Source organism: Carassius carassius, chromosome 24, assembly GCF_963082965.1.
Source record: "Carassius carassius chromosome 24, fCarCar2.1, whole genome shotgun sequence".
Lineage (NCBI taxonomy): Eukaryota > Metazoa > Chordata > Actinopteri > Cypriniformes > Cyprinidae > Carassius > Carassius carassius.
In genome coordinates this window covers 4,285,928-4,297,976 of record NC_081778.1, presented here as the reverse complement: position 1 = coordinate 4,297,976, position 12,049 = coordinate 4,285,928, and the positions used below count along the sequence as shown (strand labels likewise).

Below are 12,049 nucleotides of genomic sequence, written 5' to 3'. Positions count from 1 at the left end.
TTACATAATGCAGACATGAAAATGTATTCGTTTTCTAATCATACACTATGGCAAAAGTGTTTTGAGGTCAACTCAAAAAGCCCTAATTGATTAATAATCTAAAAATGTAATCATAAATTATGTGAAAATGATAAAATATGAACTTTTGGTGACATTAGTTTTTATTTTAAATGGAAACTACAGGAAATTATATTTTGGATTTTTTTTTTTTTTGCCAAACAACAATAATAATAATAGTAATAATAATAATAATAATAATTTAAAAGCACATACACAAGTTTGTAGTCATTGTAGTCGTGGAAGTCTAATTTTGTTCCGAAACGCAACAAATACAGCTTTGGTTTTCCTCAATAATGTGGATTTACAATAACGTATGAAACAAAATCAGACTTAAGAATGTGTATTAAGAACGTAAATAGAGACCATTTCAGTTTCAGATTGGCACAGTTGGCATGCTTCAAAAGGCACAGCACATAATCACTGAATTTACCAACTACTATAAATTGAACATGATGATTGTTCAATTTGAAGAAAAACTATTAAAATAGATTGTTCATTAATTGAAAATAAATTGTTTGTTATTATTAAAGGAGATATCAAAGCTCTGTGCTAATGTTGAAGCAATCTAAGGTTGAAACAGAGCAATTGCTACACATATATCATTTTAATATAATTGTTACCTGAAATAATATAAAAAATGTCTCGCTTGAAAGAAGTATAGATATGACAGCGTACAAACCATCCTATCACACTCTATGACACAGGCAAATTCACACCCCAGAGGCTCAAAGTCAGAATTGCCAAGGTGACTCAACTGTTGAAACAAGTGGCCTAGTTTCTTCGCTGTCTGCTATTACATTCCCTCCCTCTCTTTGAATCGCAAGAGCAGGGAGGTGTTCACTCGCTGATATCTGGCTGCATATTTAGAAGGTCACCATTTACATCGCCTTACCCTGCTTCCTTCTCTCCAGGGTTGGACAGGAGGTTAATGAAACCAGCTGCTTGGTGCACGCTTCACTGCATCCTTCCCCCTAACATGATGAAACTTGTGAAGGGGTTCAGACTCTGGTTTTACAAAATACTGCAATCCAACCATTATGGACTAAAGCATTTCCATTAGATGTCCTTTCCTCCTTTCACAAGAAGACTGCTGTTACATTTCCTTGGCTTTCTGTGACATTTCATTGCTTTGTCCTGTCCTGTATTGCCTTCCTTTTTATTGTTCTGTTTTTTTTCTACAGCTTTGGTCTCTTTCTTTTGGACAATGGTTATGAAAAGAGCCACAGTTCTGACTGACAAACCTGAGTGCCTGTATAATACAGCATGTGGGTAACAAGGGAAAAAGAAAAAGAAAAACCAAGAGAAAGACAACTCCAGTGTGTTTACAGGTTGGGTACCTGCAATCTCATTAAATATTTAGATTAACAACACACAGATTTTTCTTCTGTTCTCTCAGCCATCCACTGTAACCATTCAAGACTATGGATCTGGCTTGTAGGGCAAGGTAATCCCCGCTGAAAACACTATCCGGTACGTTCACCATGATGCATTTTGGATGATGGCTCTTCAGCCAAGCTTCTTAACTGGATTAAGAAACTGAATAACCAGCAATACTTTCTTGGTTGCTAACTGCGCCAGCTAATGTAGTGGTAAAAATGTTTGCACATGTCTTTTGTTGAGTATCATATTTGATTCATCAGGTAATATGATATAAGAAAATATGTAGTAAGTAAGTAAATTAAATCTATATATATATATATATATGTGTGTGTGTGTGTGTGTGTGTGTAAAAGTGTAAAAAATAAAATAGAAACACTTTTATTCAGAAACCCAAACTGAGCAAAAATACACAATTTGGTGCAGTTGTTGATATGTGTATGGCTAAAAGAAATACTACTACTACTACTACTACTACTACTACTAATAATAATAATAATAATAATAATAAATAATAATAATTTTTATTAGCATAAATCATTCTTATTCAACATATACCAGCTGTTTTACAACAGTTTAGAACATTGTCCATCCAATCAGTTTTTTAAACAAATAAAAACAAATCAGTTTGCATTAGTGAAAGGTAATTACACCAAAGCCAGAGTCAGATTTGAGATACAATGTCAATTTTCACTCATGGACACGTCAATATCATCTGTGATAACACTTTAAGGACTTTGCCTTTGCTTGTCAGGTTGTAATGAGAATGATAAAGCTCGGTAAAGTGCTCATGACTGAAATGTACTAAAAGGCCCAACATAGTCTACTGTACGTCAAAGTTAGTACAGTGAGACAATGACCCAGCCCTGGTACATAACCTTCTGGCTTATCCACCGGAGCAAAGATTAATTACTCTGACAGGAAGAAATGATGTGCTATAGCAGCCATTAACACTAGCATAGCTGGATGATTAATGAGACCATCAATTATAACCAAATCAAGTATAATAAGCATAATTTAATGCCTTTACCACCGTGACCTTTAGCTTTGGAGAGGGATTTGTGGCCACTTTTGAAAAAGAGGAGAAAAATAAACTGTGATGTCCTACTTGACACAACAGCCCTTATGACTTTAATTAATATCCAGTTGAGTATTTAAGAAGCACCCTTTTCCCTTTAGCATTGCATTTACTCTCCATGAAAAAATAAATAAATAAATAATGAAAAAAGACAACCAAGTAAATATTTAAAGCCCTTGTCTTTAGTTTGACATCATATATTCCATGAGTCTCCTGAAAAGCATCTCCTATCTAACTCCGAAGAGTGATCCATAATCTCCCAGAAATATGTCACTGCCATTGCAGCAGTCATAACACTTTTTTCAATTTTATCTTATATTATTTATCAGCAATTTATTGTTGATAAATGTTTTTTTTCTGATTTGCTGACATGTTTGCATTGTGAAAAATGTTTGCTCTAATCTGTAATCCAGTAAATATAAATAATATCTAAACATCTTTAAAACTACATGATTCTTTTAACTATCTTGTACAATTTTGCTTATAGAACATTTATTTTATGAAAGGTTGCAAAGGAAATGTCCTTGTATGAAAATGCAAATGACCAACATTGGGCACATGATCGCTTATTTAGAATCAAGGTTATTATTGTTAACTCTTACTGAAATTAACAACACTGGTTTTACATTCCTTGCTGCATGTTTTGCTGTAGTTTCAATGAGAAATGTCCAGTGAGTGGTTCTAAAACATGTTCAATATGTGACTGTGGCCACATTTTTATTAGATTGGTACAGGCACGTATTACGGCAGTCTCAGAATTTAAGTGTCCATGTATTGTCACTGAAAGGTTTATGGTCTATCGTGCTGAAAAAAAAACAAACCACCTACATCAAAACCAACACTAAACCTGCCTGATAATGTTAACAAATGCAAAAGTGATAAATATTTCAGGTAGCAGGGCTGGGATTCCTCCCACCTAGGTTAATTTCTATTATGCTACACTGTATCCCCTGATTTTTCAAGCAGGCAGTTTCCCTATTTCTCATACTTTGGGCCGTCTCCTCTGCATAAGGTTTTCAAGTAGATGGCCCTTTGGTTTTAGAAACATAGATGCTTGAGGACTGCTTCCAGCTTGGCTGGTTGGGATGTCCCTCCTTTTTATTAGTTTGGTTGGGTTTCCCCATTCCTGCATGTTCATCTACTCCTTTGTGCTCTCGCATCAGGTGGACAAGCATGGACCATGGCATGGTGTAGTGGGCTTTTTCATTCACCAAAATGGGGATGCAGTGAAAGTTCCCTTGAAGGGGACATCTCAGGTTGTGCATGTTGCCATGGTTCCCCGAGAGAAAATGAGACACTATGACCCCTTGCCATGCTTAGGGCTCTGGGGAATATTCAACCTTGCCCGTGAAAACTGCTATTCAAGGATAGCTGTGTTCCAGCTCTGTGACTCCTCCCCTTATTAGGGTATTTTAGAAGTAGTCTCATTGAGACAATCACCCAGACTGTGTGTCTCCCCAGTTGAAGTTTTAATTAGATAGCCCGATCTCTGTGGTCTTGGCAATCTTCAGTTAGGTCCTTTGGAGCATAGCTATCTTAGGATAGCTCTTTTCTAGCCCGATGCCTACTCCCTTTACTAGGGTTTTTTAAGAAGTGGTCCCCTCGAGCCCCTATCTAGACTGTGCTACCACCCTGTGTTTCTAACTAGGTAGAGTCTATCTGAGGTCCTTGTATTATCAGGCTAAGGGGTTGCTCACATAACACATCTGAGGATAGCTGTGTTCATACCTTGTTGTGGATGTCTCCATTTCATCTGAAACTGTGTTCCCCATTCCTGTGAGCAACCCTTGGCATCAGTGGCCTGGCCCTGTCCTGAGGAAAGGTTAGGTGTATGTCTGTCACTTTCTTGGTGCTCTTTCACCAAATGGACAGGGATGCAGTGCTGCATGGCATAGTTGGCATTTCATTCACTAAGTGTTCGCTAGAGGACGCAGAGCAAGTTCCTTAAAAGGGGAACATCTTGGAATGCGCATGTAACCATGGTTCTCCTGTGCATTTAAATACAAATAATTCATGCAATTATGAGTGAATGAGACAGTTATTTTTGTCAGTGGGATGCCTATCACTGAAATTTAGATTTTGTTTTTTGAAAGTTGGGATTCTATTGTTATGTCTCACACATATCTGATTATACTTCACTTCAAGAGGCTTGGTGACCTACAAAGACAAATTAAGATGTCTGACTTATTTTGATAAACCTTCACAAGTACATGCCATTAAATAGATGTACTAGGGCAAAGGCATTTGATAATTCAGTTATGAAACAAAGATTTATGTGAACACGCAGGGTGACAGTAAAAATGTATCACCCTATGATTGAATGGCACTTTATCAGCCAAAAACAACCCTGTACTAATCCGCTGTTGCTTGTTGTCTTCTTTAAATCTATGAGCCCTCGATTGATGACTCTACACGTGCATGTCATGGGCAGCAATAACACACACTCATCGTGTAAAGAACAATACCAAAGTAATGAAAATTCTGTAAGAGCTAATAAAAAATACTGATGAAAATAAATTGAGCTGATAAATAACTTTGACAAGAGCCATTGATAACAGCCTCTCAGTTCCCCGTGAACTCACAAAAAGGGCTCTCGAGCAACTGGGTTCTTGTCTATAACTGAAAATAGCCCATGTTTCCTGCAGTTTATGTTGACATACGAATGGCGAGGCAATTGGTAAAGCCATTCTAAATTCATGGAGATAACTTCAGAAATCTCATTCCAATTAAAAAAAAAAAAAAAAAAAATCTTAAATTGTTTTCATGAAAGGCTCAAGCTGCCAAGTTTTGGGTAGAATCGGTTGAGAAATCACAGAGTCCATAAATCCATCTTCAGAGATAAGGCTTTGAGTTTACTCACATGAAAACACTCTATCTAGCTCAGCCTCATGTGGCAGGCTGAGGTCAGGTCCCAGAGCTTGTTTCTTAGTTTGCTTTTCAGGTCTGCTGATTCCAGATCAGCTTATCTATATAGACAGCAGCAAGAGGGGCACTCAGCCGCAAAATGAGTGCTCCTAAAAATACACACCGCACCTTCGATACTGTGCAGGCCATCTGATAAATCTCAAGTATACTATACACTCAAATCCGTCGCATTGAACCCGAGGCTTAAAACATCCGATGAGAAACTAAAACTGGTCAAATTCTTCTGAGAAGTATTTATAGAAAAGCAATGATTAAAAACACCATGATATCCCAAGCAGAGAGCTAGAGTCTGGTTGTGATAACTATTATAAGAGAGCTTTTTTTATTATATTTGGCATGTTCATAAACAACTGCCTAGCCCATTTGTATTCACCTTTTTAGTTTATAAATCATGATCTAGTGCAAAAACAAAGTCTGTGTATCTGGTATTACCTGCGATTGTAGAATGAGCTAACAAATAGTTTACACATGTGTAAGTGCTGTCCACTTGTAATCAAATAATCGCAAACAGATACCAGATTAACGTAGAAAATTTAGAAACGGAGAAAATTGGGTCTTTATCTCCCAAACAAGCTGCAGCTCTCAAGGCGCGCACTATAAGAATTACATTGTCTTGTTTCTCTCTTCTTCAATTAGTCTATCCCTAAAGGGATTTTACTAAATAGTAAGCCAGTCTTCATTATGTTTGTTTATTCTGGAAGACTGGTTACACTTTGATTTGTACAACTAAATTTGGGGACAAAGCTATTAATTATTCTGCAAAACAAGATGACTTCTTCAACTACAGATTCATTAATAAAACTTACAAGGTTTTATTAGGTGATGCATTAAACAACATTGACTAACAAGTTCAAGTTCAAGTCTGCTTTATTCTAAATTCTTCCACATGTACAGTAAATACATACAGAAGAATGCATTTAAATGCATTCCTCATTTAACAATGAGGAATGCATTTGCTACAGTGTTTATTCATCTTTCTTAACATTAATTAATAAAAAATACAACAGTAAATCTTTATTTTAAGGACCAATTATCACTTTTAACTGGCTTTTACATTACTAGCATATTACCTGTTAAGTGCGTCACATGGCTTAGAAAGCACATGAACAAAGCTGGTCTCCAATATTTCGTTTTTGTAAGAAAAAATATCTGTATTTAAACTTTAACCAGTGTAACATTTGATTTGTTTGTCTGAACTCTGCTGAACTCAGCTGGGGTAGCCTGAAATATGAGATTAGGATTCACAGGTTTGACATGGTTTTTTTTGTTGTTGTTGTTAATTCTGGATGTCCATATTGTGTCTCGGCTCCACTCGACAATCATTAGGCTACTCTGTCTGACCGTGCAAGTGCATCAACAGGTCTTCTTCACTATATTCTTTTCATTGACTATTTTTAACTCAAAAATCAATTTTATACATCATCGTTTCCGTTTATATAACGTGTGAATATATCCTCTATTGTATTCTACAACAAAAACAATCAGAACGCCTCGCTATCACTAGTTTTATTTTGATCTCCCGGGTCCGCTATTAGCTTTTAGCCCGTTAGCATCAGCGGCGTGGTTGCAGCTAACTGCACTTACATTGCTAATACTCTATTCACACGCATTACCACTGCTGTACTCACTGTTACTTGCTTTAATGGCGGATGAATGTCTCCACTCTGTGCAGCTCGAGCTCGAGGCCGTGGGAAAGCAGATTCGCGACCTGGAGGTGAGGCAGGCCCAGCTGAGAGAGCAGAGAGCCGCGCTGGAATCATCCCGGGCTGACGCTCACAAGTCCGGGGTAAGTATACAGCGATCTGCTAACAGTCCCACCACGTCTACTCCGTGTGTTTCTCTGCACAGGCCCGGTGCACCCAGGACGCGATCTTCCCAGATGTCCTTCACTGCGACGCCGGGACACCACGGACCCTGGGTGCATCCACAGCGGAGGACGCGAGCCGGGTCCCGGGCGACGACTTCTCCCCCTCCTGCCTTCGACATCTCCATCCGGAACCGCTTCGCTCCCCTCCGCGAGACAGGACGCGACGCTGTGATCATCGGAGACTCCATCGTCTGACACGTAAGTGTTACGTTAGCCGAAGGTAAAGTGCACACTCATTGTTTGCCTGGTGCTCGTGTTCTCGATGTTTCTGCGCAGATACCTGCGATCCTGAAGGTCGACGAGAGCCCCAGAGCGGTCGTGCTTCACGCCGGGGTTAACGACAACACGCTGCGGCAGACGGAGACGCTGAAGAGGGACTTCAGCAGCCTGATCGAGACGGTTCGCAGCACGACGCCCGCGGCGACGATCGTCGTGTCAGGACCACTGCCCACGTATCGACGAGGACACGAAAGGTTCAGTAGACTTTTTGCTTTAAATGAATGGTTGTTGTCATGGTGTAAAGAACAATAACTGCTGTTTGTTAATAACTGGAATCTTTTCTGGGAGCGTCCTAGGCTGTTTCGCGCTGATGGATTACACCCCAGCAGAATCGGAGCGGAGCTGCTCTCTGACAACATCTCCAGGACACTTCGCTCCATGTGACTAGTAAGACAATTCTCTAATAACTATTATGATGAGTTTTGTTCCACCCGCTTAAATGATAAAAGTACTTGCGCTGTAAAAACTATTAAGACTGTGTCTGTTCCCCGAATAGTGAGGTCAAAATATAATGTAGGATCTAGAAAAAATCTTATCGTAATTAAACCAGAAAAATGTAAAGTAAATGAACAAAAACAATTTTTAAAGTTTGGGCTCTTAAATATTAGATCACTCACACCCAAAGCAGTTATTGTAAATGAAATGATCACAGATAATAGTTTTGATGTACTCTGCTTGACTGAAACCTGGCTAAAACCAAATGATTATTTTGGTCTAAATGAGTCTACTCCACCAAACTACTGTTATAAGCATGAGCCCCGTCAGACTTGTCGTGGCGGAGGTGTTGCAACAATATATAGTGATATTCTCAATGTTACCCAGAAAACAGGATACAGGTTTAACTCTTTTGAAATACTTCTGCTAAAAGTTACACTGACAGACATGCAAAAGAAGTCTAATGTATCTCTTGCTCTGGCTACTGTGTATAGACCACCAGGGCCGTATACAGAATTCCTAAAAGAATTTGCAGATTTCCTCTCAGACCTTCTAGTTACAGTTGATAAGGCGCTAATCATGGGAGATTTTAATATTCACGTTGATAATGCAAATGATACATTAGGACTTGCGTTTACTGACCTAATAAACTCCCTTGGAGTCAAGCAAAATGTCACCGGGCCCACTCATCGTTTTAATCATACACTAGATCTAATTATATCGCATGGAATCGATCTTACTGCTATAGATATTGTACCCCAAAGTGATGATATCACAGACCATTTCCTTGTATCGTGCATGCTTCGTAAAACTGATATTAACTATATGTCTCAGCGTTACCGTCTGGGCAGAACTATTGTTCCAGCCACCAAAGACAGATTCACAAATAACCTGCCTGATCTCTCTCAACTGCTATTTGTACCCAAAAATACACATGAATTAGACAAAATTACTGACAACATGGGCACTATTTTCTCTAATACATTAGAAACTGTTGCCCCCATCAAATTGAAAAAGGTTAGAGAAAAACGTACTTTGCCATGGTATAACAGTAATACTCACTCTCTCAAGAAAGTAACTCGTAGTCTTGAACGCAAATGGAGAAAAACTAACTTGGAAGTTTTTAGAATTGCATGGAAAAACAGTATGTCCAGCTATAGACAGGCTCTAAAAACTGCTAGGGCAGAGCATATTCACAAACTCATTGAAAATAACCAAAACAATCCAAGGTTTTTATTTAGCACAGTGGCTAAATTAACAAATTACCAGACGCCACCTGATTCAAATATTCCACCAACGTTAAATAGTAATGACTTTATGAATTTCTTCACTGATAAAATAGATAACATTAGAAATACAATAGCGAATGTAGATTCTACAGCGTCTAACCCTTCAGTTTCATCCATCGCACCCAAAGATAAACTGCAGTGCTTTACAAATATAGGACAGGAAGAGCTAAATAAACTTATCACTGTATCTAAACCAACAACATGTTTATTAGATCCTGTACCCACTAAATTACTAAAAGAGCTGTTACCTGTAGCCGAAGAACCGCTTCTCAATATCATTAACTCGTCGTTATCTTTAGGTCACGTCCCAAAACCATTCAAGCTGGCGGTTATCAAGCCTCTTATTAAGAAACCAAAACTAGATCCTAGTGTACTGGCAAATTATAGGCCTATTTCAAATCTTCCATTTATGTCTAAAATTTTAGAAAAAGTTTTGTCTGCTCAATTGAGCACCTTCCTGCATAAAAATGATCTGTATGAAGAATTTCAGTCAGGTTTTAGGCCCCACCATAGCACAGAAACTGCACTTGTTAAAATTACAAATGACCTGCTTCTTGCGTCAGATCAAGGCTGCATCTCATTTCTAGTCTTACTTGATCTTAGTGCTGCGTTCGACACCATAGATCATGACATACTCATAGATCGATTACAAAACTATACAGGTATTCAAGGGCAGGCTCTAAGATGGTTTAGATCCTACCTGTCCGATCGCTACCATTTTGTTTACTTAAATGGGGTGTCATCTCATTTATCATCAGTAAAATATGGAGTGCCACAAGGATCCGTCCTAGGTCCCCTTCTATTTTCAATATACATGTTGCCCCTTGGTAATATTATTAGAAAATACGGAATTAGCTTCCACTGTTATGCTGATGATACTCAGCTATATATCTCAACGAGACCAGATGAAACTTCCCAATTATCTAAGCTAACAGAGTGTGTTAAAAATGTAAAAGATTGGATGACAAATAATTTTCTCCAATTAAATTCGGATAAGACAGAGATATTAATTATTGGACCAAAAAACACCACACAGAATCTTGTAGATTACAATCTGCAACTAGACGGATGTACTGTTACTTCCTCTACAGTCAGAAATCTGGGTGTTATATTGGACAGCAATTTGTCTTTTGAAAATCATATTTCCAATGTTACAAAAACTGCATTCTTCCATCTTAGAAACATTGCCAAGCTACGAAACATGTTATCTGTTTCTGATGCAGAAAAGCTAGTTCATGCATTCATGACCTCTAGACTGGACTATTGTAATGCACTTCTAGGTGGTTGTCCTGCTTTGTCAATAAACAAGCTACAGGTAGTCCAAAATGCAGCAGCTAGAGTCCTTACCAGGTCAAGAAAATATGATCATATTACCCCAATTTTACAGTCTCTGCACTGGCTACCTATTAAGTTCCGTATCAGTCACAAATTATCATTACTTACCTATAAGGCCCTAAATGGTTTAGCTCCTGCGTACCTAACTAGCCTTCTACCACGCTACAACCCATCACGCACCCTAAGGTCACAAAACGCTGGACTTTTGGTAGTTCCTAGGATAGCAAAGTCCACTAAAGGAGGTAGAGCTTTTTCACATTTGGCTCCCAAACTCTGGAATAGCCTTCCTGATAATGTTCGGGGTTCAGACACACTCTCTCTGTTTAAATCTAGATTAAAAACGCATCTCTTTCGCCAAGCTTTCGAATAATGTATCTCTTAAATCGTGAGTGTAGTTGCATCTGCATTTTTATTCTTTAGCTTGGGTTAAACTAATTTTACTTTGTTGGATCAGCAGCTATGCTAATGATGTCTCTATTTTGTTTCTATGTTTTGCCACGGGATTTACATCCCGTGGTAACTAGGATTTACACAAGCTCCAGTCTGCATCCAGAACACCTGAGAAGAGATGATGCTGACCCTCAGAGGACCCCAGATGATCCTAACCTTGAATCAACAAACAGAACTAACAATTATTTCTACATGTGTGACTGCATCATATAATTACTATTAATTAATAATATTGATAGTTCATCATCTAGCTGACTACGTCTTGTATTATTATTATTATTTTTCTTTTTCTAAAATCCTTTCAAACGTGCACAAACTACTAGCTACTACTAAATATTGTAGAAACATAATTTTCTGTAAAGTTGCATTGTAACGATTTGTATTGTAAAAAGCGCTATACAAATAAACTTGAATTGAATTGAATTGAATATACAAAAAGTTTTAGAGTAAGTTGTTAAAGTTAATAGACTTATGTGTCCATTACTATTCAAAAGTTCAGATTTATTTATTTATTTATTTACTTTTTTGAAATAAGATTCACCATGCTCACCAGTATAATATGCTTATTTGGAAGTTGAAACTGGTTGTGCTGCTCAGTATTTTCATTTTTATTTTATTGAAGTATAATAAAATAAAATCTTACTAAATAGAAATGTTTGAACAGTGTATGACATTAGTATTTCAGCATAAAAAAGTTAAAAGAATTGCAATTTCATGTATCATTATCAGTAGCTTATCCTTATAATTCCAAAATTGATTTACCAAACATTGCAATGTTTCAACCAGTCAGGTTTTCATCACGCACAGAGTGCTGCACTGTTTGGTAAATACATTTTTGGAACTGTGATTCTGGTGTACAGATATTATAATAATTATTTGTTTATTATTATTATTATTATTTTATTTCTTTATTTTTCTTTATTTTTATGTCGTACACCTTTTTGGGGACAGAAA

The 12,049-nt window shown here is 37.6% G+C and overlaps 1 protein-coding gene across 1 annotated transcript in view; it reads right to left on the bottom strand.

The window, feature by feature from the left end:
- The window catches only part of LOC132102733 (glutamate receptor ionotropic, kainate 3-like), a 165,140-nt gene that overhangs the window by 26,028 nt on the left and 127,063 nt on the right, over positions 1 to 12,049 (bottom strand). The window lies entirely within an intron of this gene.